This window comes from Tamandua tetradactyla, chromosome 6 (assembly GCF_023851605.1).
Source record: "Tamandua tetradactyla isolate mTamTet1 chromosome 6, mTamTet1.pri, whole genome shotgun sequence".
Taxonomy (NCBI): domain Eukaryota; kingdom Metazoa; phylum Chordata; class Mammalia; order Pilosa; family Myrmecophagidae; genus Tamandua; species Tamandua tetradactyla.
This window is the reverse complement of record NC_135332.1, coordinates 62,257,753-62,266,367: the sequence shown is the minus strand read 5'-3', so window position 1 is coordinate 62,266,367 and position 8,615 is coordinate 62,257,753. Positions and strand designations below refer to the sequence as shown.

Here is an 8,615-nt window from a genome sequence, read left to right as displayed (position 1 = left end):
CATTACTTTTTCACATGCTTTTCAGCAATCTGGAAAACCTCTTTTCTTTCGTGCCTGTTCAAGTCTTTTGCCTTTTTGTTTATTGGATTGCTTATTTCTTACTGATTTGTAGGAATAGTTTTTATACTCTGGATATGAGTTTCAGTTCTTCCCTTTTAATCTTTACATATTTTATTTCTTTTCTTGCCTCCTTGTTTTTGCTACGACATTGTTTAGTAGAAGTAGCATAGGCAGACATCATTGTCTTAATGTCATTCTCAAGGGAAAGCTTTCCATATTTCACCAATAAGTATAATATTTACTGTAAATTTGATAGAAACCCTTTATCAGCTTGAGAAAGTTCCCTTCTATTCCTGGTCTGCTGAAAGGTTTTTTTTTAATTATTAATTGACTTTAAATTTTATTAAATGCATTTTCTGCATCCATTGAGATGATCAAGTGGTTTCTCTCGGTACATTATATTGGTTGATTATATGTTAAGAAAACCTTGCAATTTTAGAATTCCGTTTTCATTTGTAAGCTTATTTACTGTGTCCATTTTTTAAGAATATTTTTGCTCTGTATAAAGTTCTAGATTAGCAGCTATTTCTTTAAGCCCTTTAAAGATCACAGCATGCGTCTTTGACTTCTTTTGTCTTCCGATTTCCATCATTTATGTTGAAAGTCAGCTGTCAGTATCATTACAGTTCTCATGAAGGTAGTAATGGGTCTTTTTTCTCAGCTGAATTTAAGAATTCTCTTTATCTTTAGTTTTCAGAAGTCTTACGATGTGCCTAGGTGTGTGGATTTTTGGTATTTATTTTACTTGGGATTTGTAGAGATTCTCAAATCTGGAGCTTGATGTCTTTTATTAATCTTATAAAATTCTTAATCATTAACTCTTCAACTACAGCTTCTGACCAGTCTCTCGCTCTTCTTTACTTAAGTGACTCCTAGGAAATGTGTTCAGACTTTTACACGATGTTCCATATGTTCTTATGTTGTTTTCTGTATTTTCTATTCTTTTTGTCCCATTCCACACTTCAGCTGAATATTTTCTACTGACCTATCTCCAAGTTACTAATCCTTCTCCTATTGCATCTTATCTTCTGTTGAACTCATATGACATTTTTATTTCAATAATTGTATTTTCAGTGCTAGAATGATTCTCCATCCTATTTTGAAAAACAGATTTTAGCTCTCCATATAGAGTCTTGAATGTATTCATCAAATTTACTTTAGAGTCCATGTAGTGATAATACCAATATCTTGCTCTTCTTTGTGTCTGCTTCTATTGCCTTTTTTTTCTCTTGGTTTTTTGGTCATTCGGTTTTGTTTCCTGGTATAGCTGCTAATTTTTGTTAAATGTTAGATACTGGGTAGAATGAAAAATTGTAGAGGCTTTTGATGTTATTTCTCCAGAGGAAAAATATATGTAAATTTCTTTTGGGGAGCATTTAGAATAGTTAGGATCATTTTTGATCCAATCATGAACTGAGCTGTGAGATGTGGCTTTGGTTGGCTGCCCTCTTTCTGTATTGCCCTTTCTTCTAGAGCATCGACCTTCAGGGGTCTCAACTGAGAACCTAGGGTGTTTACCAGATCCTTCTTCCTTACCAGGCCCTGAATTCCAATTTCCAAATCCCGACACCTTGGAAATGTGAGAATCCATGCTTAGCTTAGAAGCAGCTTTCTGCTTTATTCTACTCTATGCAGCTAATGATCTGGCAAATTCTTTGAGAGGAAAAACTGCATAGAATGTGGGGCTTAATTCTCCTTTTTTTTTTTTTTTCTTTTTACATAGGCAGGCACTGGGAAGCAAAGAGGCTTGATTCTCTTTTGTGCCCTTTTCCCCAGAATCTTGGTTCCTTAAATTCTGTTTGCCTTGAATGCCAATTTTTGAGCCCTACAATACTTCCAAAAGCTCTAGGTCACCATTTTCTGCTGAGCCTCAATGCCCCTCCCCCCCAAGAAAATCAGCCAATTCCTTTAGGGTTAAAAGACAGTGGAGAAGCTCCCCCTTCCCCAAAGTATTTTCTTTTTCTCCAAGGTCCTAGCTACTTAAGAATCCCATGTTGTCCGTGTTGGCTGTGGCGCCTTAAACCGTTGTCCTCTGCTGGAATGCTGGTCTGAAGTCACTGTGTCCTGACCAGGAGCAAATGTCAACTGATGTACATTTTTTCAAACGTGCATTTTTAAATGTTCTGACTGTTCTGTAGAAAACAGACCATGGGAGTGGGTGAGGGAAGGAGAGTGGAAGCGGGAAGGGAATTTTAAAGATTATCGCGGCACATTCCAAACAACTTGCTGACGACTTGGATTAGGATGTTTTCAATGACAACAGAGAGAAATGAAAGATTTTCAGTTTTCCTTTTTGGGCAAAGATAAAGTTATAATAATATCCAGTGTAACTGAGGTGGGTCAGGGTGACAAGAGACAATTTCAAATAGGGCTGGAAAGGAAATTTGACAACACTTAACAAAAGACTTTAAAATTACACTTTGACCCATCCGCTGCATTTCTAATAACATATTTTAAGGATATAAGACCAAGATTTTGCCATAAATACATTTAGTGCAGAATTTTTTTAATAATAGGGAAAACCGGAAACAACTAAATACCAACCAATAGGAGATTAATTCAAGAAATGACAGCACCCTTTAAAAATGAGGGTATGAAACAGTGTTTATTGGGATCACAAGATAAGAATTGAAAAATAAATCAGCTTATGAAAGAATTTATACAATGTGATCCCACTTATGTAAAAAAAATAATTATTAAATGACAGCCTGAAAAAAATAATAATTATATATTATGGTTAAACACATACTATAAAATTTTTTAAAGCATAGCCCTGGATATATAAACTGGGAGAATGAGCATTAATGATGTAATCTGCAGAGGTGGGGTAGGGCTTATGTTTTTCTTTTGCATGTGTGCGTGCTTATATGAATTTCTCCCTTTTTCGTTTTCAACAGTAGTGCTATCTTTATCATCAAAAAAAAACATATGAATTTTTTTCATCCCTGACTCTGGCCTCATCTGCCTCAAGAACTGAGAACCCTCAGCTGTCAGGGAGGTTTTAAGTTCTGAGATGAAGAGTGAAGATCCAGTAAATCTGCCACCAGAGATGTAGCCAGCTCACTTCAAGTTGTGTTTCTACTTGTGCTGCCACCACTGCCAGGAATGGGGAGGGGGCTTCCTTCCACCATACCAGGTCCCTGAAAACAAATCTCTTGCACTCTGCTTCAGCTTCCCTCCCCCCACCCATCTCCCAATATCTCTGCCTCGGGAGCTGGTCCTTCTAAAGGCTGGTGCATTTGGCTGCAGTGACAGGGAATCTGTGGGCTAAAGGGAGAACACGTGGATGAGCTGAATTACAGGAATGCAGCCCCACGCTGTGCCCGGGGCTTGGCACAGGCGTGGGCCCTTCATTACTCAGGCCATCCCTGCACACCTAGGGCCGCACCCCTTCATTGGTTGTTTCAGCCTCAAGTCCAATCTATTTTTCTCTTTGCTTTCGTCTCTAGGGAAACAGGAGTCTTTGCTTTGTCCCACTCTGTAGCTTCGCATCCAAAGACCTCTCAGCTCAAGAGCGCAAACCCGGCTTGGACTCAGCCATGGAAAGCCCTGAACCAACCTGTTTTCTGCTCTGGGTGCCCAAGCCTCTGTCCCAAAGTCTGTAGGTGATGCCCACTGGACCTTTTTTTATTTAAAAATATGTATTATTTTACTATTTATTAAAAATGTAATTGGAACATCAAACCTGTGATTTCACAAGTCTAGATGCTGAGGATGAGGCTGGTATAGATATTTAAGTTTAAAATGTGGCTCAACTTTTTTTTTAGTTAAGTAAATAATTTTACGTGTTGTTCTTAGGGCAAAAATTATGAAGCCACACCGCTAAAGGAAGTACTCCCCAGTGGATTCCTTTCTTCCATCAAAATCTCCAAATTCTGCCACGAGTCCCTCCTCGCTCTGTTCCATCTTCCCTCCCCTTCCCATACTCAGGCCGTGGAGAAGAACCTGCCCAAGACCTTGCTTTTCCATGGGCAACGTTAGCTCACAATGGTTAAAGAACGGCTCTAAGCCATGATGCGTTCATTCTCCTGTCTTCAGCCAGGAGTTTATTCATCCATATTGACTTTGAAGGAGAAGTTATATTGTGGACTCCAAAGGAGTTTAAAATAGAAAGGAGTGGCAGGCAATGCCCAAACTGCCCCTGCACCCCCTGCCTCCCAGCCCAACTCATATGAGCTGGGCTTGACAAGCCAGATTTATTTGGTTACCAAACATGTACTGAGCTGTACTAATATCAGACCCCTGGGCTAGAGTCTACGGAGATGAAGTGGACTGGATCCCCTCCGCCAAGGTCTTAAAAGGTGGGCAACACGTGGTCTTGGTCTGATGCATAGTTCTTTTATGTATGGTTTTAGCGAATGCAGGGCAGGGAAGGTATACAATGTTCTAAGAGGATTTCTAGAGTGAGATGTTCTTAGGGGGGAAATACAGATGCAATTTGCTGCAAGCTGGTCTTAATGTATCAATAAAGCAGATTAAAGGTATGGAAAAAACGAAAGACAGACAAAAGATGCCAGAGGGGAGGTGATGAGGTAGGAAGACATCCAGGTGGAGAAAAATAGCATTAAAAACATCACGGAGTCCCACGGCAGACATGGCGACATTGACAGTGGTCCAGCCGCTCACTCTGGACAGAGATGTTGCAAGAGCAATTGAATTACTGGAAAAATTACAGGAATCTGGAGAAGTACCAGTGCACAAGCTACAATCCCTCAAAAAAGTGCTGCAGAGTGAGTTTTGTACAGTTATTTGAGAGGTGTATCAGTACATGCATGAAACGATAACTGTTAATGGCTGTCCCGAATTCCGTGCCCGGGCCACAGCAAAGGCAACAGTTGCAGCTTTTGCAGCTAGTGAAGGCCACTCCCACCCCCGGGTAGTCGAATTGCCAATGACCGATGAAGGCCTTGGTTTTAATGTGATGGGAGGAAAGGAGCAGGATTCCCCCATTTATATTTCCTGCATCATTCCTGGAGGGGTAGCGAAAGACATGGAGGCCTCAAAAGAGGAGACCAGCTGCTCTCAGTGAATGGAGTGAGTGTGGAAGGAGAACACCATGAGAAGGCTGTGGAACTACTCAAGGCTGCTAAAGACAGCGTCAAGCTGGTGGTCCGATACACGCCAAAAGTCTTGGAAGAAATGGAGACCCGCTTTGAGAAGCTTCGGACAGCCCGGCGCAGGCAGCAGCAGCAATTGTTAATTCAGCAGCAGCAGCACCAACAAACACAGCAAAATCATATGTCATAGGCCCTTGAGGAAAAGCTACTAGCTCACTTCTGATGGTCACCAATTTGAAACCGTGCTTCAGAACCCCAGCACACAGTAAACAGAAAAGACCACACCGATAATTATACCTGTCAAGAAGCTGTGAACATGTGGTGTATAAATTCTTTACCAAGGCAAATCCGACACCTTCTTTCTCCGGGCCTGAGCCCCCACTGCTCACAGGCTCTTTCCACACACAACCCGTCCATTGGCTGCAGTGGGAGAGGCTTCACCGGTCTGCAGACTGACCCAGTCTAAGAATAAAGTCCGTGACTTTGGAGTGAACCATCAGGGCCAGAATTAAGTGAATCTTTGGCCCATAGCTTTTCCAGAGATTTAACAAACCCCTTCTTAGGCTATAGTTCAAACTGCATCAGTTCAAGGTTGTTGCCACTTAAAAGAAGCCTCCACATGGCCCCTCCACCCGACCTGTTCTACTTCGGTGTTGCCGAGTTGTCTGAACTGGAATTCCGGTTAATTTCAAATTCAACGTTATTCTCCTCTTGAAAATGGCCAGTTATCATACTATATTTATACTCGATTCAGATTCTAGAAGCAATTGGCTTTTTATTTTGGTGTTTCCATGAATTTTATTATGCACTTATAGATTGGGGCAATTTTAGCTCAACTTTTAGTTTGTTAGAAGCAAGGGTAGAGAACTCTAGAGCTGTATTTTTTTAATTTATGTGTTGCTTATGTATCTATTATTATTAATTATAACAGAATATAATGTATATTTATTCCACAAAATATATAAGAGTGTATTTGTTACAAACTTAGGTTCTTTTCTTACCATATGTTATGAGGCTGGTAAGACTAGCAAAGGACCTAGCTTCGTGCATGTGATATGTGTATAACCCTGATTGAGGTATTTTTTCTTAAGTTTTATATCTTTTGACTGATAAATTGGATAACTCTAAATTCTTTCTAGCTACACTGATGTGCTGTCACAGAATTCTATTTGGCATTTTTGATTTAGGGCTTACAAAACCAAATGATAATACATGTGCATATATATACAAATGTAAGTCATACAAGGTTTAGGTCAATTTCCTCAGAGATAAATTGGATACTGTTGGCACTCTAGGATCAAAAGTATTATTCCCCTTAAGGTTAGGCATATAGAAACCAGTGGTACCGATATTATAGATGAAAAGATGCTGTTCCCTCTAGAGGAAAAAGATGCCAATTCATTACATATATCCATGTAGATAAATAGATGATGAGATGTCTTTTGGGAAAGTGTCATTTACCAGAAAATAACCTATTCAAAGTTGCCTATACGGAAACCAATTTTTAAGTTAAGGTAAATCTAGAAACATAGTTTGATTTTATTTCATGTAATGATAGGAAGCAATAATTATTTGGACACTTAAAAGCTTATGCACAAAACTGTGCATGACAATAAATGCCTGGTTGAAACTTTCTAGGTAGATTATAAAAATGAGAGCAAATATTTTAATATTCCCTTTTCTCAAATGTAGAAATTGATATCCCAGTATATATCAAATTTTACATTTCACATCGTCTCCCAATTTAGAAGTTCATGAAGCTCAGTTTAGAAACTATTTTCTTGAAAATAAAACAAAGCTAATTGGAACTATCCAGCATATTTCACGTTGCCCTATTGGATTGGATTATTGTCAATACCAAGCTCTGCCTGCTTTTCCCACTAGAAGACAAACTTCATCACCCACCAGAAGACACGTAAACAAAGAGGTAGACAAATTTTGACAGTTGTCCTACTGTGGGAACAGATTCTACCCTTCAACACCCATCATTTTTTACTAGAGAACTGGAGGGTTGAGGGCTCTGAATGTCATGTTAAACAGGTTTACGAAAGAAAAGTATGATGAAAGGCGATGAATTGAAGCTTCATGAGTATTACTGAGTTTGAAAACAGTGGCTCTCATTCGTATAAGAATAATTAGTAAATATATATTTGCTTATCATTTAATGTTACATTCAGCTCTAAATGCAGCACCATAAGATTCTCATAAAGGGGCATCACTGTACCCTTGTAATGAGGAAATGGTCATTTCAAAACCTTTTGTTATGTTGTATGAATTCAGAGCTTAAGGTAAGTTTTTATTTATGTTTTGTTTGGCCATTGCTACAGTTATATGTATTCATATCTGTTCAAAGATTGTTACGGTGTTACAGAAGCAAGGAGCAAATACCTTTTAGAAGTCTTTACTGTTTTATGCTTCAGTGCATGATGTGAAGCGCTGAGGAATTATATGCCAAGTTTTTTGTCAAAGTGAAGAGGCATCTATCACACCTATGACATCTAAGGACAGATTGCATGTCACAGTGATGCTGCATAACAATGACCAATGAAATGGCCAGTTTTCATCAGTGCACTTTCCAGATTATTGATATTCAAGCTTTTCCTTAAAATTTTAATCAAAAGTAACCATCCCCAAAATTTGGAAAGGCCCCTTTAGGTTTTCCAAGCTTCAAAGAAGCCAGAGGATATGAAAAGAAAAATCATCACAACTTGTGCTAGTGCTCTTTATACTTTAAAAAAAACATATTAAAGCTACTGAAATGTCCAAAATCATATTAAAATAAGATGTCCAGTGCATTTACTGACCAATCTTCAATATCGTAAAGAGATTTTGTATTAAAAGTAAGGGGGAAAAGCTGATGTGATGCCTCATCAATGAATCTGGTGAGTTTTAGGTGTGTCCATTGGTCAGACCCGTGGCGGGACAGATTTTGGGGAGCTTTTTCTTGTTATGATTTTGAAGGCAAATACACAGAGCCTAGTTCAGTAAAAGACAGCCCAAACCTTTCACTGGATCATTTACATTTTAATTCTGTTGCCATTTGAAATAGAACATCTGCAAGGAGATAATGAGATCAAATTACAATTGACTCTGGAAAGAAAAAAAAAAAAACATCACGGAGGTCCCACAACCTGAAGTCTTCAGGGCACCTGAATTGAAAGTCACCGCTGTGGCTGTATGGCATAGCGTGAACTAGGCCGAGGGGAGCGGCCTCTCAGCAGAGAGGCTGGGAAAGGCAGAGAAGGGCCTTCTACGCTGGTTGGGGGATGTGGGCTTTTTTCTGGGGGGCAGTGGGAACCCATGAACGTCTTCAGAGGGTCAGAGGGATGGGGTGAGACCTCTGAGTGCCCTCAGTGGCTGAGGGCTGGGTTTGGGAATGGAAACCAGCCCTTACTCTGCTTCCCTGTGTCCTGGCAATTACCTCTTAGAGGGGCCCCTTTGTCTTCTGGTTAAAGGCTAAAAGGATCCCCTGTGCCATGGGCAGCCCCAGGCTACGTA

The 8,615-nt window shown here is 39.7% G+C and overlaps 1 pseudogene; it reads left to right on the top strand.

The window, feature by feature from the left end:
- The first annotated feature begins 4,648 nt into the window (after nt 1-4,648).
- On the top strand, nt 4,649-5,921 carry LOC143686084 (protein lin-7 homolog A pseudogene; annotated as a pseudogene).
- The last annotated feature ends 2,694 nt before the right edge of the window (nt 5,922-8,615 follow it).